The sequence below is a fragment of the Balaenoptera musculus genome, chromosome 9, assembly GCF_009873245.2.
Source record: "Balaenoptera musculus isolate JJ_BM4_2016_0621 chromosome 9, mBalMus1.pri.v3, whole genome shotgun sequence".
Lineage (NCBI taxonomy): Eukaryota > Metazoa > Chordata > Mammalia > Artiodactyla > Balaenopteridae > Balaenoptera > Balaenoptera musculus.
In genome coordinates this window covers 38,580,062-38,605,050 of record NC_045793.1, presented here as the reverse complement: position 1 = coordinate 38,605,050, position 24,989 = coordinate 38,580,062, and positions in this window count along the sequence as shown.

The following is a 24,989-nucleotide window of genomic DNA, read 5'->3' as shown; positions in this document are numbered from 1 at the left end:
TATATTCAATCCTCAGACTCGAGATTTTCAGATTCAAGGTCCTAAAAGTTATGCAGAATATTTTAAAATGTATCTGTAATCAAGTATCTTTCCTTGAACAAAAATAAGTCAAGCTCAATAGCATATAAACCAGATCTTTCTGCTCCTTCTTCTTGGAAGATGTCGAGAAGAATTAATGTCATGTAGATGATCTTCTACATGGCGTTAATATAGTCATCTTCATAAGAATTATTACCAGCACAGCTTTCAAGGTTTAAAAATTTTCATGGGACTGGCCACACACATTTGCATAAATCCTTTTGAATCAGGGAATAAATAATAAATGATCAAATAAACTAAATAAGTGAACATACAAATTTTTAACTCTTCATATCAGGGGTTGGCAAACTTTTTCTCTGAAGGGCCAGATAGTAAATATGTTAGCCTCTGCATTCCAGACACACTCTCACAACTACTCAACTTTGCTGTTGGGACTCAAAAGCAGCCATAGGCTCTACGGAAGTGAACGGGCATGGCTGTGTTCCAATAAAGTGTTATTTACAGTAACAGGCAAATAACTTTTGCCTGCAAGCCTTAGTTCGCTGACTCATGCCTCATAGCATAATTTTTTTCCCCTTCATTTCTTTTCATTCATCCTCTATCACAAAGTCACAGCCTTGCACTCAAAATGCAGGAAAACTGTGGCTACAGACCAAACCTTGTAAACAAAGATTGCAGGGGGGAACCTGAAAATCAGTTAAAAAAAATCTGTGCTAAAGTATTAATAGAATATACACTGGAAAACATTAGCGTTAATAATCCTTCCCCCATCCTGCTGCTTGAGACCTCTTTCTAAAATGCAGATTTGCTCTTGGAACTCTCTAGCTTAAAATGCTTTACCTGCAGCAGACAGCCAGCTCCTTAGCTTGTCACAATTGGCTCATCCCACAGCTGACGCTGCTTCGCTCCCAGCCACATCTCTTGCCATCCCTTCCTCTCAAATTCTATGCTCCAGCTACACGGAGGGAATCATAATTTCCACAATGCTACCTGCTTTCTTGCCTTCCAACCCATGCACTTGTTTACTCACTTTGCCTGAAACCTTCTATAAGCAACCCTGACCTTGCTAAATAACTCCTAGAGGACTGAGCTTAGGTGTCTTAGGTGACTTTGATTCCCAGGCTGTGCTCTCAAGACACCCTTTATATACCTGCATTATAATATTCTCACCACTATCTAGAAATGATTATTTCCTTGTCTATTGCCCCTGATAAATATTAAATTCTTGAAAGCTTAAAGCATGGTGCCTAGCACATGAAGAACAATCCATAAGTGATTATTAAATCAATCAATCAATCAATTAAATGAGCTTTGGGCCCTTCCACTTTGGCCTGTAAATTCAATTATTCCCAACTATGAGCAATCTCTTTTCTTTTGCATATTATCTATAAAGGATGCCCAAACAACTAAAAGAGAAATTTTTAAAAAATCAGTTAAACCAATACCTCAATATCATATAAAGGAGAAAACTATTAATAAAATTGCTTTGCATTTACCACGTAAGTAGGAATCTTTTCTCAACTGCTAGTCATGTGAGAACAAGGTTTTATTTGAGGAGCAATTAAACATTTATGGGGTCTACAGGAGACATGAACAGATGCTATATAAAGACATCCAGAAGAACAGACGGTAGAAAAAAATAAGTTTGTGTTTCAGTGGAAAACTATACATTATCTACACACAGCATATCCTTCTGGGTTATTAGATTTTAGTCTTTCCTAATCTTTGCACTATTTTACAACTCTTTGTAAGTTGATACACATGCATATTCTGTCTGGTCTGGAAGAGTTTCAACTGACTTCCCTCCATTCCTTTACTCCATAGAAATTAGTGCCTTTTGACTTTTCCTTTAAACCAGTTATACTGTCTACCTAGTTCCCTCATTGAATGAGTAAAATAAAATCTTCAACACATGCTCATTTTTAAATCCATATGAGAGTCATGATTTTACCTTTTCCAGAAAATTATCTTTTAACAGTTTTGGAGGTTCCATTGAGATGCTCAGTGGATTCACGTACCAGAACCAGGAAAACTTCATAAGGAGGGAAGTACACTCCATGCGCAGCTTATGCCCACAGCAGCCTTCTCTTGGCTCCCAAATGTGAATCCAAAATGGAAATAAAACTTTGCTTCCTCTCTGCTTTTCTAGTTTTAATTTTCCTCTCTACCAATTTTATGTTTTGTGTTTGGATTGTTTGGGGCCAATAAGTTATTTCCCAGTAATTGTTGAAAATTTGGTTTTATGACCTGATCATTTGACCATCTCTGTAAATGGATTAATAGTTAATAGAGAACTCAGCTGGCTGTGAAACAACAGAGAATCTGGTGTGTTAGTCTTTTCTGTTTGCCAATTTTGAGATCAAATCAATTAAGAATTTCTTGCCCCCTGGCGAGTTTTATATTTCTATGTTTACTCTTGACCCATGGCTAAAATTTTAGAATGGAAGCTATAAGTTTTCTCCCTCTATGTATATTTGTATGTGACTATAATTTAGAAAGGCTTTTACCTCTCATCATGTGAGTGTATAATATTTTATTACTCCAAATAGTACTAATAAATTAAATTATAAAATATATCTTAAAGAAATAAGTACTCATATAATTAGAATATTCCTAAAATAAGGAAATTGGACTTCTCATACTTTCAACGTGCCAGATTTAAAAAGTATTCAGCCCAGAAATGTTTTAAGAATTCACTTTCACATAATTTAGTTAATGAGACAAGTTTAATATTATTGGTTTTATAAAAAAAAGGTATGTCATCTATGATTTGTCAGTGTTAAAAAGCATAATACATAAGTATAGATTTCTACTTTACTTGGATATTTACTTCATAATCTTAAATAGATTTGCTGATTGAATAAACTTAACATTACTTCTACTTAATGTTTAAGATTATGAAAAATGTAAATTTGTGTTTACCCAGATTAAATTATTATTCTGATAAACTTACGTCAACAATAATTGTTTTGTCATATGTCAGTTTAAAGACAATTTCTAAGATCTCTAGGTAACTTAAAACCTTGGGCTGACACTAAGTTGAGTTAATTAATGGACTTTCATATGATAGGAAGTATCTTAAGACAGTAAGATAGAGTACTGAAATACTGATTACTAATCATAATTTTAAGTTAATATCCATCTACTTCTCATTGTTATGACTCTATCTCCTTAGTCCGTAATGGACATGCTCATTTTCGCCACTTTGAGAGGCAGATATAAATGATGTGTGTGGCTTAGAAAACTGTGTTAGGTGTGTTCGTGGCCTCTGCAAATGTGCTACAGAACGCTGGTGTGTGACAGACAATTGTCCTCTCCTCAGCTTCCTCTGTGAAATAGAAGTTAGCGACTTGGGGTAAAAGTTATAAATACTATATGGTTTAGACTATACTTAGGAGTCATCGCTTCAGAGAAATACAGCTGCACTTGTACTTCCATTTTTTGAGAAAAAGAGTTACTTTGTCCTAAAGGAGTCAGGATATGTGGTCTCCAACCCCCCTGGGATCATCAAGCTTCTTGAGGGCCTCAGAGAACTAAAACTGTCTTTGAGATTTTCCAGAGGGCTCCTTGAAAATCACAAAGATTTGTTCTTTCACCTTATAAAAAGAGAGGTGCTAGAAAAAAAATTAGGCTTATTTGATATGTTATTATTGATGAGTCATGTAGAAAGAGTTGTCAAATCAGAAGAGATGGCTAGCCTACTTTAGGTTAAATTTATATGAGTAAAAGCTTGTTAATACAAACACTTCAGAAATTAAAACCTAAATGAAACATTTCTAGAGATTTGTCAGTGCCCTCACTGTCCATGATGTATTTCCATTTATCGGAGTCCTGCTGCTGCTTTGCTTAGTATCAGACAACAACAGTATAATGTTATAGGTCATAATTTTAGTTATTATTTTTTATCCAGCTTTATTGAGGTATAATTCACATACCATACAATTTAAAGTATATAATTCAATGGTTCTTGGTATATTATGCAACCATCAGCATATCCATTTTAGAAAAATTTTATCACCTTTAAACACTGTACCCATGAGCAATAATTCTCCATTTCCCTGCAAACCCACCAACCCAGATTTGCCTGTTCTGGACATTTCATATAAATAGAATCATACAATGTGTGATCTTTTGTAATCGACTTCTTCCCCTTAGCATAACATTTCAAAATTCATCCATGTTGTAGTATGTACCAGGATTTCATTCCTTGTAATTGTCAAATATTATTCCATTGTATGAATATAACACACTTTATCCATTCATCAGTTGATGGACATTCGGTGTTGTTTTCAATTTTTTTGAATGCTGCTATAAACATTCATGTACAAGTTTTTGTGTGGACATATGTTTTCACTTCTCTTGAGTGTATACCTAGAAGTAGATTTGCTAGGTCATATGGTAACTCTGTGTTTAACTGCTTTTATGGTGACTGTATAAACACACAGTCACCTGACAGACTGTTTTCCAAAATGGTGGCTGTACCCTTTTACATTATGTACAGGAGTGTATGAGGATTCCAATTTCTCTACGTCTTCGTCAACACTTGTTATTTTCTGTCTTTTTGAATATAGCCATCCTAATAAGTGTGAATTAGTATCACCCTGTGATTTTGATTTACATTTCCCCGACGGGTAATGATATTGTGCATCTTTTCATGTGTTTATTGGCCATTTTTATATCTTTTTTTGAGAAATCTTTATACAAATCCTCTGCCTATTTAAAAATTGAAATACTTGTCTTTTTATTATTGAGATGTAAGACTTCTTTATATAGTCTAGATAGAAGTTCTTTATCAGATATATGTTTTGGTAACATTTTCTCCCATTCTGTGGGTTGTCTTTTCATTTTCTTAATGGTGTCCATTGAAGCACAATTGTGATGAAGTCCAACCCATCTTATTTTATTTATTTATTTTTTTGGACACTTGTGTTTTTGGTGTTACATCTAAGAAGTCTTTGCTTAACCCAAGGTCACAAAGATTTACCTCTTATATTTTGTTCCAAGAGTTTTATTGGTATATTGGTTTATTTTATTGGTTTATTGTTTTAACTCTTATATTTAGGTCTATGTTCTATTTTGAATTAATCTTGTGAATAATGTAAGAAAAGCATCCAACTTTATTATTTTGTATGTGGATATCAGTTGTTATATTTGAGAATGATGCTAATTTAGTCAAATATGACCATGTATTTTAAGCAAGTAACATTTTAGATTTTATAAACAAATGTTTACAAAGCTCACTTGGGTAAACTGGACTGGTACTTGGCTTACAGGGTTCCCAACCTTCCAGGTGAGTGTGGAAGTTTACTTCCTGGTAGGCCCAAGAATCTTAGAATATTTGGGAGAACTGGAAAAGAAAAGAATTTGCCCACATTTATAGGTAGTGCAGGTGAAATCTGGTGGTGAGTTCTTACTTTGGTCTCCTAACCTCAGAATAGCACATAACAAGAGGTTTTTAAAAGTTCATTCTGAGATTCCTTATGAAGACCTCCAGCAAAGGCAATTTAAGAAGGTCTATATGGTATAGTATTCTTGCTGCATCTATATAAACAACCAGACCAAATCCACTAACAACAATCTTATTTTGTTTTTGTTTTTGTTAATTTTTTAAAGTTTTTAAAAAAATATCTTTATTGAAGTATAACTGCTTTAAAATACTGTGTTAGTTTCTGCTGTATAACAAAGTGAATCAGCTATATGTATACATATATCCCCATATCCCCTCCCTCTTGCGTCTCCCTCCCACCCTCCCTATCCCACCCCTCATGGTGGTCACAAAGCACTGAGTTGATCTCCCTGTGCAATGCAGCTGCTTCCCACTAGCTATCTGTTTTACATTTGGTAGTGTATATATGTCAATGCCACTCTCTCACTTCATCCTAGCTTACCCTTCCCTGTCCCTGTGTGCTCAAGTCCATTCTCTATGTCTGCGTCTTTATTCCTGTTCTGCCCCTAGGTTCTTCAGAACCTTTTTTTTTTAGATTCCATATATATGTGTTAGCATACGGTATTTGTTTGTCTCTTTCTGACTTACTTCACTCTGTATGACAGTCTCTAGGCCCATCCACCTCACTACAAATAACTCAATTTCGTTTCTTTTTATGGTTGAGTGATATTCCATTGTATATACATGCCACATCTTCTTTATCCATTCATCTGTCGACGGACACTTAGGTCGCTTCCATGTCCTGGCTATTTTAAATAGTGCTGCAATATTGTGGTACATGACTCTTTTTGAATTATGGTTTTCTCAGGGTATATGCCCAGTACTGAGATTGCTGGGTCTTATGGTAGTTCTATTTTTAGTTTTTTAAGGAACCTCCATAATGTTCTCCATAGTGGCTGTATCAATTTACATTCCCACAAACAGTGCAAGAGGGTTCCCTTTTCTCCACACCCTCTCCAGCATTTATTGTGTGTAGATTTTTTGATGATGGCCGTTCTGACCTGTGTGAGGTGACACCACGTTGTAATTTTGATTTGCATTTCTCTAATGATTAGTGATGTTGAGCATCCTTTCATGTTTTTGTTGGCAATCTGTATATCTTCTTTGGAGAAATGTCTATTTAGGTCTTCTGCCCATTTTTGGATTGGGTTGGTTGTTTCTTTGATATTGAGCTGCATGAGCTGCTTGTATATTTTGGAGATTAATCCTTTGTCAGTTGCTTCGTTTGCAAATATTTCCTCCCATTCTAAGGGTTGTCTTTTTGTCTTGTTTATGGTTTCCTTTGTTGTGCAAAAGCTTTTAAGTTTCATTAGGTCCCATTTGTTTATTTTTGTTTTTATTTCCATTTCTCTAGGAGGTGGGTCAAAAAGGATGTTGCTGTGATTTATGTCATAGAGTGTTCTGCCTATGTTTTCCTCTAAGAGTTTTATAGTGTCTGGCCTTATATTTAGGTCTTTAATCCGTTTTGAGTTTATTTTTGTGTATGGTGTTAGGGAGTGTTCTAATTTCATTCTTTTACATGTAGCTGTCCATTTTTCCCAGCACCACTTATTGAAGAGGCTGTCTTTTCTCCATTGTATATTCTTGCCTCCTTTATCAAAGATAAGGTGACGATATGTGTGTAGGTTTACCTCTGGGCTCTCTGTCCTATTCCATTGATCTATATTTCTATTTTTGTGCCAGTCCCATACTGTCTTGATGACTGTAGTTTTGTAGTATAGTCTGAAGTCCAGGAGCCTGATTCCTCCAGCTCCTGTTTTCTTTCTCAAGATTGCTTTGGCTATTCAGGGTCTTTTGTGTTTCCATACAAATTGTGAAATTTTTTGTTCTAGTTCTGTGAAAACTGCCAGTGGTAGTTTGATAGGGATTGCATTGAATCTGTAGATTGCCTTGGGTAGTATAGTCATTTTCACAATGTTGATTCTTCCAAACAAAGAACATGGTATATCTCTCCATCTGTTGGTATCATCTTTAATTTTTTTCATCAGTGTCTTATAGTTTTCTGCATACATGTCTTTTGTCTCCTTAGGTACGTTTATTCTTCGGTATTTTACTCTTTTTGTTGCAGTGGTAATTGGGAATGTTTCCTTAATTTCTCTTTCAGATTTTTCATCATCAGTGTATAGGAATGCAAGAGATTTCTTTTTCTTTTTAAAATAAATGTATTTATTTATTTATTTATTTTTGGCTGCATTGGATCTTTGTTGCTGCACGTGGGCTTTCTCTAGTTGTGGCGAGCAGCGGCTACTCTTCATTTTGGTGTGTGGGCTTCTCATTGAGGTGGCTTCTCTTGTTGCGGAACATGGGCTCTAGGCATGTGGGCTTCAGTAGTTATGGCTCACAGGCTCTAGAGTGCAGGCTCAGTAGTTGTGACACATGGGCTTAGTTGTTCCGCGGCATGTGGGATCCTCCTGACCAGGGCTCGAACCCATGTCCCCTGCATTGGCGGGCAGATTCTTAACCATTGTGCCACCAGGGAAGCCCAGGAATGCAAGAGAGTTCTGTGCATTAATTTTGTATCCTGCTACTTTACCAATTTCATTGATTAGCTCTAGTAGTTTTCTGGTAGCATCTTTAGGATTCTCTGTGTATAGTATCATGTCATCTGCAAACAGTGACAGTTTTACTTCTTCGTTTCCGATTTGGATTCATTTTATTTCTTTTCTTCTCTGATTGCTGTAGCTTAAACTTCCAAAACTATGTTGAAAAATAGTGGTGAGAGTGGACAACCTTGTCTTGTTCCTGATCTTAGAGGAAATGGTTTCAGTTTTTCACCATTGAGAACAATGTTGGCTGTGGGTTTGTCATATACGGCCTTTATTATGTTGAGGTAGATTCCCTCCATGCCTACTTTCTGGAGGGTTTTTATCATAAATGGATGTTGAATTTTGTCAAAAGCTTTTTCTGCATCTCTTGAGGTGATCATATGGTTTTTCTCTTTCAATGTGTTGATATGGTTTATCACATTCATTGATTTGTGTATATTGAAGAATCCTTGCATTCCTGGGATAAACCCCACTTTATAATGGTGTATGATCCTTTTAACATGCTGTTGGGCAATCTTATTTTGTAATCAAGAATAAACTTTTGAGATTATTTTTGATCAAAAGGGGAGACATTGTAGAAAAAGTTTGTGTTTCAATGGAAACTATGCATATAGCATAGCTTTCTGTATTAACAGATGGTAGCCTTTCATAGTCATTGAGCTATTTTAAAACTTTTAAAAAATTGATAGACTGCCATATTCTGATAGATTTTCAACTGACTTCCCTCCTTCCTCAGGAAAAAAACACTTTTTCCTCCATTTGCTATTCCATTCCTTTACTCCATATAGATTTGTGCCTTTTGACTTTTCTTTGAATTGGTATAACATCTGCCAGTGTCCCTGAACAAATGAGTAAAGTAAAATCTTTAACACATGTTCATTTTTATAACTGCATGAGAGTCATTATTTTTACTTTTTTTTTTTTGAAAATTATATTTTAACAATACATTTCAGAATAGGATGGAGACAAAATCAAGTAAGAGAGAAAGGGACAAGCAAAATGCACAGGTTTTGAATGTGTCTCATTTGGACAATGTATAGACAGTGAACAAAGCCTCAGGGAGATTGACTTGCCCAAAATGATAGAACAAGAAAATGGGGGTGAGATAAAGGTAAAGGGTAAACAACAATTAATGGAAAAGATAGTAAAATGACCAAAAACATGTGAATAAATGTTCAATCCCATAATGGTCTCAAATCTCCTTATCTAAGAGAGTGGGAAAAACTTAAAAGAGTGATACTATCCAGAGCAAGTAAGGTGTTGCTGGAATAGGTACACTCCTGCTTTGTGAGTGAGTGTGTAAGTTATAAACTCTTTAGGTGGCTATTTAATAATATTTATTAAAATTTAAATGCAGCTACTCTTAACCCAGTGACTCTACTTTTAGATATTTAATCAGTGAAAGACTGGCAACAGTATGTGATGATATATGTTCAAGGACACTTATTTCTAGTATTGTTATAACAGAAAGTTTTGGGAACACCCTACATTTCCATAAATAAGGGGCTGCTTCAGAATAGAGTACATATAATGTATTCTTTTAAAAATCATATATATAAAGTAGTTATCTTAGATGGCTGCAGTTATGGAAGTTCGCCAGTAGACATTTTTTGTTTTATATGTTTGTATTACTTTTGTAACATGCAAAAATAATCCAGTGAAGATGTAACTATAAGAAAATCCAATCTTTTAAACTTGATGCAGTATCTTGTCCACTATTATGTGATGGACCGTATCATACAAATTAACTCATCTTTTCAGTGCTTCAGTGGAAGTTTATCAGCAGGAATGGGGAAGGTTGTAGAACAGCATTCTTAAATTGACCTACATGGGATGGAAAGAGGTCATTACTCTCTGAGAGTTTTCTGTGGATGTGCACAATATTCAGACTAGGATCTAATAAAGATCCATACACCCTGCTCAAACTAATCATACCCTTTACCTAACTATTTGTCTTTGGGCAAATAAGCATGAGAATTTTACCGAAATGATTTTGAACAACTTATGGGCTATGGAATATATATGTATGAGTGTGTGTGTGTGTGTATGTGCGTGTACGTATGTGTGTATATATATTTTTCAAATTGGAAATGACTAGTTGTCTTTTTTTTTTTTAATTTATTCATTTATTTTGGCTGCATTGGGTCTTTGTTGCTGTGCGCAGGCTTTCTCTAGTCAAGGTGAGCGGGGCCTACTCTTTGTTGCGATGCGCGGGCTTCTCACTGCGGAGGCTTCTCTTGTTGCAGAGCACGGGCTCTAGGCACATGGGCTTCAGTAGTTGTGGCACATGGGCTCAGTAGTTGTGGCTCATGGGCTTAGTTGCTCCACAGCATGTGGGATCTTCCCAGGCCAGGGCTCGAACCCGGGACCCCTGCATTGGCAGGCGGATTCTTAACCACTGCACCACCAGGGAAGCCCGACTAGTTGTCTTTTGACTGTAATACCCAGGGAAGAATTAAGTTGCCGGAAGATGAATTAATGTTAAAAGATCTGAATATTCATCATGTAAATAATCACTTCCAAGTGAATATAATACAGATAGAATCAATATATTTTACAAAGTTATTTGTGGAGTTAATTGATTTCAAACTGCATATACATCCAATTTCAAAACAGGCTAATTTGAAGCTGACCCTTTAGTAGATGAACAACATATTATCACTTTAAGAATTTAGATCATAAGTTACACTAAAATGCTATAGGAAATAGATTTGAAAAGGCAACCAAACCAATGTCATGGTTCACTATCCATAAATACCATGGCAAATAATAATTAACATTTACCACAGGCTTAGTGCATTGAAATTACTTCTGTCAGTTGTGCATCCAAGCAACCCAGTGAAGTAGGTTATGACCATCCTGGTTTAACAGGGGGTAACTAGGGGCACAGGACAAGAAAATGATTGATTCCAGATAAACCAATATGCAGACCAATCTCCTGTAGGACAGCTCCATAATTTTGTTAGTATTTATGAAGCCATATTTTGGAGTCTTTTACTTATTGAAAACAATTTTAGAGAAATAAATCAAACACAGACACATATAAGTCCCTCAACAAGGCTGTGTATATAGACGAGATAACATAATAGTCCCAGACAGTTTCCATCCCAAATTTATTTTTTGTTCAATATACATGGTTTCCAATTGCTTTCTATTTACACTAATGCTACAACAAGAGGCAACAGGGATATTGTGCAATAAAAATCATGCAACCAGACTGTTCATACTTTTTGGCAATGGTGATGTTTAGCTTTGTCATCTGTGGTCTAATTCTCACATTGTTCAGGACTGGGCTCTGAACATAGTAAACAACCAATGGGTGCTACTGATAGAACAAGAATATTACAGTGGGTCACAAAGGGATATTGGAGACTCTATTTCCCAGGAGGTGCTCAACAAATATTTATCTGTCCAGAGTGAATTGTTGGTGTGGAGGCCACAGAAGCTAAACCACTGATAGATGGCACTTTCAGGACTATCATTCTTGAGAAAAAAAATTTTTTTCCACATTCATGGTTGGTTATCTAAATAGTTAAATATACCCTCTTCTGATATGGTACTTGTCTGCCACCCTCCCCTTTAGAGAAACTGATTGCTGAATAATTCCTCTCGTACATGCATTTTAAAGGTGTGTAATTAACTGGTAACAGGTTGTTAGGTAGCTGATGAGGTGTGAACCAGCCACTAATTTGTTTTCTTTATTTACAACTTTCTTTGCACTTGAAGATAACAGCGTGGTGTTTTTCATTCCCTGCTTACTTCACCAGATTAAAAAGTGATTTGTGAAGCCATTTTTAATTCCTCAAATTCCATTAAAAAGGAATATCCAGGGGAGTCTTAATCAAGACATAATAGGCACTAAAATGTGATCACACAACGGCACTTCTAATGTGGCCCTATCAGCTAAAATGTTAAGGGATTGCCTCCCGTTAACTGAATTCAGCCCTAACACTGACCTACAACTTCTGGAACAACCTCCATGCACTTGGCACTGGCTTTATTGCAAGTGTTTGCAGCTAACATATTTTATTGCTTTAGAATTTATCATAGAACCCACAGGGATAATTTGTTACAAAAGTATAATTATTTGGATTTCCCTGGTGGCACAGTGTATAAGACTCCACACTCCCAGTGCAGGGGGCCCAAGGTTCAATCCCTGGTCAGGGAACTAGATCCCACATGCATGCTGCAGCTAAGAGTTTGCATGCCACAACTAAGGAGCCTGCCTGCTGCAACTAAGACCCAGAGCAACCAAATAAATAAATAAAATATTTTTTAAAAAAAGTATAATTATTATATTATCACTAAAATAGTGTGCTTTCTCCTTCAAATTGCCTTGCCTCCTATTTAATAATACATTTTTTTAAAAAAATTACTTTGAGAAGAAATTAAAATAGAAACATAATGGAATGAGAACTGCTAAAAATACAAGACTGGAATATTGAAAATGCAACTAAAACAGAAATGGCTAAATGTAGAATCAGCAGGTAACCAAAAGGGGTAATTTGGAACCAGGGAGAATATTGAGTTATTAGATGAGTTTGAAAAGACAAATAAGAATAAAAACTCTGTCCTGGCCTTTTTAAAAAATATAACCAAAAGTTACGGTATAGAATATGTGAAAACGTATGTCCAGAACTGTCCATAAGTCTTGGATAGACAGTTAACCAACATGCAACAAAGCACAGACGTTGGATAAGTGGCAACATTCTCCTTTCTACCTGTCAAAGCCCCATCAGTACTTATATCTAGAACACTGTGGCCTCCAGGATCTATTTCTAAATGCAGGTATGTCTTGGAGCATCAACTCCAGAAGCTGCTATAGTGATTACTTTTGTATGATATTAACAGCCAACGTTTTTTGAGTACTTGATTTATAGCAGGCATTTGTGTGGTTTTTTTTTGAAATTGTAAAAACATATTTTATTTAACCAAATATATCCAAAATATTATCAGTTTAACATATGATTAATATAAAATTATTAATAATGTATTTTACATTTTTTTCCAACTAAATCTTCGAAATCCAATGTGAGTGTGACATCACATCTCAGTGTTGACCAGCCTCATTTCAAGTGGACAACAGCACAGTGTTGAACAGTGTCTTAGTGGCTACCAGCAGGAGACAGTCCCCTGCCCAACTGCCTAAAACAGCCCAGCTGCTCATCTACCACATTATCTATTTTGTCTTCTTTGCAGCCTTCACCAATACCTCAGATTTTATTATTTGCTTGCGTGTTTTTGTCCCTTAAGACAAGGGCTCACATTGAACAGCGCCCAGCACAGGGTAGGCACTCAATATACACTGTCCCTGTCTGAATCCGTGTCCAGGGATGGAGGGCAGACCCCTGGGCCCCCTTCACCCTCGCCTGGAGCTGCTCCTCTGCCCACCTGGGCCACCCCTCACCCTTCCTTCTCCAGGGCCATCCCCAGAGTGTGGGTGTGCCTGGGAGAACTCTGCCCCGCCTGGGATTTCCATGTGCCCTGCAGGGACCGCAGCTACAGACCACGGAAGGCCCCACGTGAGCTCCTCCCTCGCGGAGCTGCGGCTCCAGGACCCGCGCCGTCACGTGGAGCTCTCAGTGGCCGAGCTCTGCACTTGCGGCAGGGAGCCCTCCACTGCTTCCCCACAGGTTCTGCCTTAAGTTCTTTATGGTATTAATTCATTGAATCTCCCCAGTGACTCCAGGGGTAGTACTATTAGGATGCTTATTCTGTAGTCAAGGGAACTGAGGCATGGTTTATAGTTAAAACTAACTTGCCTAAGGTTACAGACTGTTGGGGAAACATAATTAAAATGAAATCTGCCGACCCAGAAAACCTCTCCATAGAGAGAAGAGAAAGAAAACAGTTTTATTATCAAATAAGCATCAAACCAGAATGTGATGCACATCACAGACAATCCGCTAAGTGATTGATTGCAAAGACAGAAGGAAGACTTACTTTTTTTTTTGTAGCCAAACAGATACAACCCTTGACATACATGTTCTCAAGATAAACAGTAACTAGTTCTCAACTGAGAGGGCTGGACGGCACCTTTTGTGACACATAATTCATCTTAGCTGTACCTGGTAATTGGGGTGACCATCCATGTTAGCTAGTTGGTTTTATTCAGAGGAAACACAAACCTCTTGTGGCTTTATGACAGGAGTTTTGCAACTTGGAGCAAGGTGCCTAAATAAGTGAGGCTTGCACTTTCCACAGAAATTAGGAGATACTGGCACTATCTCTTAATGTTTACAGTTCAAAGAGGTGGCTCCCATGTCCTTCAGAAAGGATTACTGGGTCATAAAGCAGACAAAAAGCCTATCTGGTTTTCAAAAGGATTTTATACATTTCAAAGAGAGGAGAAAGTACTTCTGATTAAAAGTTTTCCAAAGTAAATGTTTTAAGAGGAAGGAGGGGATGGAAATTTCTTATTTTTAACCTAGAGAATTAAGCCTCTTATTTTTAATTTGTGTTTTTCCTTACAATAGCTAATATGTAGTGAAATTAGAGGTCAAGCCCAGATAGTCTGGCGATAAAGCCCTTTTCAAAAATCATGTATTATACTGCCTGCATAAACTTCCTACTTGTGAGGAGATGCACTGCGGGAATTCATACATTCCTTCAATAGATTTTTATTGAGCATCTACTATGTACTAGGCATTTTGCTAGGGATTAAGGATACAGTTATGGATAAAACAGGCAAGAGTTTTGCCCTCATTAAACATAGGTGGAGAGACCTGTATTAAACAAATAGTTTTACAAATCAAACAAAATTGTGGAAATTGAAAAGAATGAAAATTACAAGGTGTTTTGAGAGCATATGACAGAGGAAATTTGAGCTAGCCTAGGTGGTCTGGAAGGCTGTTTAAGTTGAAAATGGAAAGTTTGATGGAGAGGAAAGGAAGACAATAAAAATGAGATTTGAAATTTGGGGTATTAAATAGTTTGGGAAGAATAAAATGAAAAAGTAAGCATGCCCTAATCTTTGAACACTTATTCTGCCAGAGTGAAATGATAACTCGTGATATAAAATATTGTATCTTTGTCTTTGATTAGACTATTTTACAACCTATAGAAAAAACAGTGAAGTTATAGAAAAGGGATAACAACGCAAATGTTTCTTGTCCATAATATTGCAAATGATTCTTTTTCAAAAAAGTCAAATAGGGACTTCCCTGGTGGTGCAGTGGTTAGGAATCTGCCTTCCAATGCAGGCGACACGGGTTCAAGCCCTGGTCTGGGAAGATCCCTCAGTCCACGGAGCAACTAAGCCTGTGGGCCACAACTACTGAGCCCGTGCACTGCAACTGCTGAAGCCTGCGCGCCTAGAGCCCATGCTCCGCAACAAGAGAAGCCACTGCAACGAGAAGCCCGCGCACCGCAACAAAGAGTAGCCCCTGCTCACCGCAACTAGAGAAAGACCGCGCTCAGCAACGAAGACCCAACGCAGCCAAAAATAAATAAATAAATTTATTGAAAAAGAGTCAAATAAATTTTGTCTGTTAGAGTTACAATTGATTTCCACCCCAAATATTACATTTTATTGCTCTATAGAATATTAACCAATTTGCATTTATTAACAAGTTCATTTCAGAATTTCTGATAGCCTCTATGTATATCTGTACTCCAAAAACATTTTTGAACTGGTTTTAACATCTTTCTAGTTCCTTTACCAATTAATGAGTTAAAGAAAATATTTGACATGTATTCATTCTATATTTGTCTAAGAGTCATAATTCTACCTTTTTGAAAATTATAATTTAGCAAGTGTGGTGCAAGGTTGAAACCATGCACCTCAGATTGGGACTTGAACCCACTCAGTTGGGACTCGAACCCGGCCAAAACCCACAGTCTTCCAACTGAGAGCACACACCTGGTTTTAGGACCTAATGAAGATCAGGTTCTTGATGTCTCATTGCAGAAAGAATTCAGTGAGAAACAAAGTGATAGGTAAGCAGTGGATTTATTTAGAGAGAAACACTATCCACAGACAGAGTGTGGGCCATCTCAGAAGGTGAGAAAAGGCACAAGGGTATGGGGTTGTCAGTGTTTACAGTGGTGGGTAATTTCATAGGCTAATGAGTGGGAGGAGTATTCCAACTATTTCAGGAAGGGGCAGGGATTTCCAAGAATTGGACCACCACCCACTTTTTGATCCTTATGGTCACCTTAGAACTGTCATGGCACCTGTGGGTGTGTCATTTAGCTTGCTGATGTGTTACAGTGAGCATATACTGAGGCTCAAGGTCTAGTGGAAGTTGGCTTGTCCACCATCTTGGACCCATTTGGTTCTAATCCATTTATGTCATGTCCTCGGGCTATGTCATTCTTTTAAATGTTGTGCCCTGCCCCCTTCCCTCCTGTTTCAAGGTCTGATATCCTGTATTCAGGTAAGGGCTCTTCCTGGTTTGACAATAAAAACAAATCTGTTGAAACCGCACAACTCAGATGGGACTTGAACCCAGCAAAAACTCAAATTGGGACTTGAACCCACTGTCTTTTAATTAAAATCGCACACCTGGTCTCAGTACTTAATGAAGCTTAGGTTATGTCTCGGCACCAAAGGAATTTAGCGAGAGGCAAAGTGATAGGTGTGAAATGGATTTATTTAGAGATACACATTCCATAGACAGATTGCAGTTTGTCTCAAAAGGCAAGAGCAGCCCTGAGAGAAACACACTCCACAAACAGAGTGTGGGCCATCTCAGAAGGCGAGAGGCCCCAGAATATGGGGTGGTTAGTTTTTATGGGCTGGGTAATTTCATAGGGCAATGAGTGGGAGGATTATTCCAACTATTTTGGAGAAGGGGTGGAGATTTCCAGGAATTGGGCCACTGCCCACATTTTGGCCTTTTATGGTAGGCCTCAGAACTGTCATGGTGGTGGTGGGTGTGTCATTTAGCTTATGCTAAAGTGTTACAATGAGTTTATAATGAGGCTTATGGTCTACTGGAAGTCAAATCTTTTGCCATCTTGGGCCTAATCAGTTCTAACCAGTTCTGTCGTGTCCTCAACAGCTATGTCATTCTTTTAAATGTTGTGCCCTGCCCACTACTCTCCTGTTTCACTGTGATCATATTTCCATTATACTCCTCTGTATAGATGTCACATGAAATGCTCATCAATCCTTTAAACTCTCACCCCAAAAATCCTACTCCAAGAACTTTTATTTGGCTTACTAATCCTAAAGAAACTCTAAAGTTAACAAGATTCAAAGGGGGAAAAAAAATAAACCAGAAAGAAAAAATAAGCCATACAAAACATGTGGAGCAGGCATAGAGAAAGCGCTTTAAACCTCCATAAATCCCAGTCAAATTTTAGCCAGCTCTGAGAAAAATTACTATTTGGCTTACATCCCTTATTTCTCTTACTCTCCAGTCAACCTCTCTTTTAAATTTTTAATACAAATCAGCGCACTCCCTGCCCTCCCCATCTCCTCTTAGCTAATTCTTCTGAAACAGGAGGGAAGGATGCAAGGCACAACCTTTGAAAGAATGACATAGCCCGAGGGCATGACATAAACTGCTTAGAACCAAATGGGTCCAAGATGGTGGACAAGTTGACTTCCGCTAGACCTTGAGCCTCAGTATATGCTCACATCAGCAAGCTAAATGACACACCCACAGGTGCCATGACAGTTCCAAGACCAACCATAAGGATCAAAAAGTGGGTGGAATTTCCAATTCCTGGAAATCCCCACCCCTTCCTAAAATAGCTGGAATACTCTTCCCACTCTGTAGCCTATGAAATTACCCACTCCTATAAAAACTGACAACCCCATACCCTTGTGCCTTTTCTCACCTTCTGAGATGGCCCACACTCTGTCTGTGGAGGGTGTTTCTCTCTAAATAAATCAACTTCTTACCTATCACTATGTCTCTCACTGAATTCTGTCTGTGATGAGACATCAAGAACCTGAGTTTCATTAAGTCTTGAAACCAGGTGTGTGATCTCAGTTGGAAGACTGTGGGTTTTGGCCGGGTTCAAGTCCCAGCCTTGTGGGTTCAAGTCCCAATCTCAGGTGCATGGTTTCACTTCCACTCCTCTCCCTCACACTTTGCTTTTCTCTGGTCATACTCCATTCCTAGGTTTCCTCCCACCAACATTTAAACAAAAGGAAGCAAAACAAAACTAAACAGAGCACTGGAATTCCAACCCATGTCCTCCAGTTCAAATTCACTGCTCTTTGGAAGAGAAGTAAAGTAGTCTCCGTTTGTTGGTTTGTACTGCTCAGCCAGTAGTGATCATTTTCTGATTAACAGCTGTATTAAAGACATAAATAAAGCCATATGAATATTTTGACATTTGGAATCACAGTGAAGTTCTGGAATGAGGTGGACAAAAAGTAAGATAAAATCTGTCACTGTGAACTACTGGTATAGATAAGAAACCAATGAAATATTAAAGAATAAAATAGAAAATTAATAAGAATGAGTTAGAATTTAAAAGATTAATTGGCAGTGCCCAACTTTAATAGTATTTTAATCAAATAGTACAGAATGTTCAGTATCCTAAGTGATTTTTTCTAAAATTTGAATTCGATATTATCTGTGTCATTTAAAGTCCTTCAGATAGTTTTCCATCATATTACAGATAAATAATAAAGAATTTTAAGAAACTCAGTCTAGTTTTCTACTTTCATCTTGCACCCATCACCCTTGCTCAGGATTTGAGGAGTGCATCGATAGCAAATTGCATCACTTTACTGCCCCATCCCACGATTGCCCAGTATAGCATCCAGAACAGGTACATATCAGTGTATTGGCTGGAACTCTCCAAATTGTACCTGTACTCTCTCTAGGAAGAGCTACTCTTAGGGCTATAATCTGGAGCTCATTGTTGTGTGGGTTGTGGCAGGGGTTTTGTTTGTTCGTTTTTGGCTTTCTTCTCTTGTTAGGAAAGACCAGTCTATTGTGTGAGTCCATATTTGATGGCTAACTCCACCTATTCAGGTTGATGTGAGGGGGTAGGCATTTGCCTCTTACTAAATGGAAACGTGCCTCGAAATGTTGGCCTCCCCGTGCTATCCTAATTCCTAGCACTGAAATCAATTCTATTTTTAAAACGTAATCCTGTTTTAAATAAAATGGATTCCACTTTGGACACACTTTAGTATAAATTCATTGATTAATAACAAGCCCCAGTTACTTTCTTGAGGTCACAGGGCTTTGTTTCTGCCTCCACACAAGCCCTCCACACAAGGCAATCATCACGACTCTTGTTCCCTTCGCTAATTTTCAGTGGGGACCAGCAGTAGGAGCCAAGGATACCTCTCCCCCAGCATGCCCATGGAAACACATCTTTTGGGGGGGGTGTGTGATGGATGTGATTCAAAAAACTGCTGTCCCCCCAATCTGATATGCCTTGCCAGAAAGTGAATCCCACTCTTAAGAATTTCTAATCTATGAGAATAAAACCTGAGAGAGGAGCATATAAAATTGAGGAGGTGGGAGGGACTTCCCTGGTGGTCCAGTGGTAAAGAATCCACCTTACAATGCAGGGGATGTGGGTTCAATCTCTGGTCAGGGAACTAAGATCCCACATGCTGTGGGGCAACTAAGCCTATGCACAACAACTAGAGAGAAAAAACCCACATGCCACAACTAGAGAGAAGCCCACGCGTCACAACGAAAAATCCCTCATGCCACAACTAAGACCCAACGCAGCCAAAAATAAATTAAGTGAATAAATAATAAATAAATCTTTTTTAAAAAAAGAATTGAGGGGGTGAGAAAGGTGAGAAGAGAGGGAAAGGATTTAAAGATGGAGTGTTGCTCAGAGAGGTTAAGCCTGGACAGGACATCAAAACGAGGGGGCTCGATGGACACTGGAACCTGGGAGGGGGAGGTGCATGTGGAAGGAGAAGACCTGCTGAGCACCCAAAACATATTTAGCCCACTTTACACTTTTAGCCAAGGCCAAGTTCATCCACTCTCAGGAGAGTCTCAGCCTGGGGAAGAGCAGTTCTGTGAATTTACATGGGAAAATAATCTGTATCTCCCTGCATCTGAAAGTTTTCCAGAAAAGGAGAGTCCATAGCCTTCACAGCATGCCAAAGGGATCAGTGGCTCAAAAAATAGTTTAAGAACCTGAGTCTCAGCCATTTTCTCATTACTGTGTTCTTTCTCATTACTATGTTCTTTCTCATTACTATGTTCTTGCAATGACATTTTCTTTTCTTATCAACCTCCTCTCTAAAAACTTTTCCAATTTATTCTTTTGAGAAAACTTTATATCTTTGTGGATGTCTGATACTGTCCTTAGATGCACTTCTTATGAAATCTGTCCTGGTTTGTGGGGACTTGGAAAGAATGGGCTACCTGGAGAAAAATATTCACAGACTAAGGTGCAGCTAAGGACAAGAGCCCTACTTCAGTTTAGATCACGGTGGAGGACTTGTTGACAGTATCGATGGTACATTTAAAATCTGCAGAATATTTTACCAACACACCCACCAACCTTTGCCCAAATGCCAAAGAAGAAAGGAAAAGAACAGACAAAATACCTTTAACAGAAAGACATTACAAACACGATGGTGTTCAGCTCTGCTGCCATTTATCTCAGGCTGCTCAATGCTAACCTCAATTCATCTTCTCCCAGGAAGGAGTGTTTGTAAATTGCATCAAAATGATTCCAGACTATCAGGCAGGCTGGTCGGCCTGGACTCCTGGAAGCAGTTAAAGAAGCTCTCATTTGTAATGTCATGTTGGTTTCTTATTATTTAATATGTCAGCCAAGGGGGGAAAATGCCCAGATATTTCTGCTCACAGCAGTATGTGATCACATCTCTTCTTGTATGAAGGATTTTAAGAGGGAGATGATTACCTTGAAGTGCTTGATTGTAAGAAAGAGGTGCATATCTGTCACTGGTAGCTCATAACAGAGTTTTTGGTTAACTTTCTGCTGCAGATGTTTTTAAGCATTCTGCTCCACATTATTCCAGCTGTGTAGTTTCAGATTTTAATGGAAACAACACAGTTCAAAACACATTCAAAGTATTTTCGTGATTAGAGAGCAACTTTAAATTCTGTTTACCTATGCATTTTAGAAATGCTAGAAAAAAAGTAATTATTCTCTGAAAGACTGTTTCACACTCTGTCAAGAATATTCAAGAGGAAAGAACACAGTTTCTTTCCATTTGTTTCTAAACAATCAAATAATAACTGTTCACTTATTTTGTTATCTAATATATATATATGTGTATATATATATATATAGTATTATACAGAAGTATACATATGGCTAAAAAATGTCAATGCAAAATGCTTTTAGATATATCTACCATTTTTCATATTTTCTTAAACCTTTTCATATTTAATTAACAATGTGTATCATCAGACATAAGTCTTGCTTGTGAATATAACAAATCTCCATTATTTAGGTTCTTTAGCCTGTTGATATCTTTGCTTTATTTATTGACAGGTTGCTACAATTTGAAGAACATTTAAGAATCTAAGACACCTGTAGATGAGAGGCAATTAAGTTTTTCCTCTCTAGTATTACACTAACTCTTTCAGACTATAAGAATCCCATTTTCTAGATTACCTTTTCTAATAGACTTCCCAGTACCCTAGAACCAAGGTTAGTGACATTTCAGGGAGTGATTGGGAACACCAAAGAGCATTGTTAGAAGTCTAAAAATCAATCAAGAAGTCACTCACTTATGAGTTATCAGGTTCAAAAGACATTTGAGTTCAGCCCGAGCTTGCTGGTAAGAAGCCAGTAAATTGCTCTCTTTCAAGAAGGGTATGAATTTTTTTCCAGGACAATTTGAACTGGTATAGTAAATTACTTTATTTAAAAAAAAGTAGAACTCCTCAACTATAGTTCCTTTGAGTAACATTCTAACAGTGAAGTTAATGACCTTCTAGACACCCCCTATCTACCTTCAAAGGAGGACCCCCTGTACGGACCCTGCCCAGAGTTGATGAGACTCTGAAGAGTTTTCTGATAAACTACCACATTATTCCCTTAAACAGCCAAGGGACTCTTAAATTAAAATTAATGAAAAACCAGAGCCTGCAGAAGGCTCTGGGAAAACTGGCAGAAGCCAGAAAAGTAAGAATTCTTACCAGAGCCAGCTTTCCCGAATCTCTGTCTGTAATGCCCAGTTGTGAGAGGGAAATAAAATTTCACACTGTCCCTCCCTTTCCAAATCCAAACCCCTTGTTTATTGATCCTTTCTCTCCTAGGGATAGTTATTGCCTTCTTGCTTGCCTTGTTTTACATCCTAAGTACCTGGACTTGGCTTTCTGCCTGCCTGGGCCATGCAAGTTGTCAGTTCTTTCTTTTGGCTACCTTTGGGAGTGACTCTAGATCTTGCAAAGACAATATATTTTGCACCCTTTTGGGAGACACCTCTTGAGTCCAAGAGGTTGTTTAATATTGCCAGAAATAACCATTGCTTGTCCCAGCTGAGACCTGACAAGACATTTAAAAGTTTTTCATAACTTTATAACCAGAATTCTGGCCAAATTGAAAACTGATATTCAGAGGCTGAAAGAAAAAAATTTTGCGACCATCTCCTCTTAGCTAGATGTAACCAGAAAGAAATAATCCAACATAGGTGGGTGGGTGTGTCAGCCCCTTAGCACCCAGGCTACAACCCAGTTCTTTGAGGAACTGAGATCAATTGTCCTTATCTTATAAAACCTTACGTAACTAGAAATATAGCTCTAGGAAAGAAAAAGGGAAAAGGGGACTATTATGAAATATGAACTGCTATAGAAGCACCCTTGTATAAAAATCTAATTCAAGGAAAATATTAAAACAAAAACTATAAGATCTCTGCCTTTGTCTGTATGTTCATTTGTGTCTATAAACGTGTTGTAGTTGTGTGGTATTTATCTACCTTCAGATGATACTGATAAAATAAATTTGTAAAAGACCTCTACTTAATTGGTTGAACAAATTAAGAGCTTTTATAAATTTAGTATTAAAACTAACCCAAATGCTTTTCAAGTTTACGTGATCTGGGATAAACTTTAGTAAAAAAAAAAAAAAAAGCTAGTTTAACTTTGTTGGTTTAATTAAAGGGGGTATGTTTTTAGAGCTGCCAACATTGAATATAATGCAGGCATACAACTTTTTATTCTACCTGATTTAGTAGTCAAATACGTCCACGTTATCTCTTACAAAATTTTCTGCCAGAAAAATAACCTAGAATGATAACTGACTTTGTCTAATGTCTCATGAAGTTTTGTGTGTGGTCTAAACATAATTTTTGAGAATAATTAAATGGGTGTAAGGGAGACAAAAGTTTCTAGGTGAATTTTTGAAAATAGTTTTCCTAAATCCTTTTGGTAAGCTGAAACCTTAAAGTTTTGCTAAATTAACTTAAATGATGGATAGTCATTGAATATCCAGATCACTTCCAAATAAGATAAAATACTGAAACATCGATTACTTAACATAGGTTTATCCATGTTTTACTTCCTTTTACAGAGGAATTAAAGATATTTTGGTCTATTAACCGAAATGTTTAATGTCATGCTGAGAAGCATGTTTCTAGAAATTATAAAAGTATAATCTGCCAATCCACAGAATGCTAATGTAAAAGTTCATGATTGATTACTTCTTAGTTTTCACTAGAAATTAAAGGTTTCTAAGGATTAATAATTCTAATATATGTAATTAATATTACTAGAAATAATAAGGAAAAGAAATTTTATGTGTGGTGAGGACTGGATAAGATTGGAATAAATTTAATTAAGTAAATGAGTTTTAATATCAAAAGTTATCTGATAGGGACTTCCCTGGTGGCTCAGTGGTTAAGAATCCACCTGCCAATGCAGGGGACACGGATTTGATCCCTGGTCTGGGAAGATCCCACATGCTGTGGAGGAACTAAGCCCGTGCATCACAATTACTGAGCCTGTGCTCTAGAGCCCGTGTGCCACAACTACTGAAGCCCGCACGCTCTGGGGCCCGCGTGCTGTGAATAGTGAACCCGTGTGCTGCAACTACTGAAGCCCACACACCTAGAGCCGGTGCAACAAGAGAAGCCACCGCAATGAGAAGCCTGTGCACCGCAACGAAGAGTAACCCTCACTTGCCACAACTAGAGAAATCTCACACGCAGCAACGAAGACCCAACACAGCCAAAAAATAAATTAAAAAAAAAAGTCCTCTGATGCAAAATAGGAATTTGTTTTTCTCTCTGTTAAAAGGACAAAGTTTCTTTTTTTTTTTCTTTTTTAAACTCTTCTCTTGATAATAAGATCTTATGGAAAATTTTTCTTTACCTTAAAGTAACCTGCCTAGAAAAAAAAAAAAGATCTTGTGTCTTATCAAAATAATCACCTATGTTTTATGTTGTTTTTATTAGATCTTGTATTACTTGAATTAACCCAATCCTCTCAATATTAAAAGAGCTAGGTTTTGCTCAGTAACGTGTAAGCTTTTATATTTGCTATGAAGTCTTTAACTGTTATTTTAGTTAAAGAGATAACTAAGTATTGTTTCACAGTAATCTATGATCCTATTTTGATCAAGTGTTATAAAACTTTTTTGACATTTTTGACACCCTTCCCACAAATCAAATTCTAAATGAAATCTTTTTGACCTTAAATTAACTTTGAAATTTTCCAGAGGGCCCCTGGAAGATTTTAGAAGGTTTGTTCTCCCTCTTCATAAAAAAGAGAGATATTAAACTAATTAGGCTTATTTGATATGTTAAATTACATGGGAAGCATTGCCGAATAAGAAGTACTACAAATCCTTCTTCATGTCGTATTTATATAGGTATATGTTATAAGTATTTCAGAAACTATGAAATTCCTAGAAATCTGATATGTCCTGGTATAATGTTGCCAGATGTAATTCCAGTTATTATCTAAAAACATTGTGTGTCACAGAAATAAATAAATTTCCTTGTCAATTCCATCAGATCTTTAATAATGGGTATTTTAGGTCTTTTGTCATTTACAGAGAGTTATTATTCTACTCTGATGCTTTGGAAAAGTGTTCCT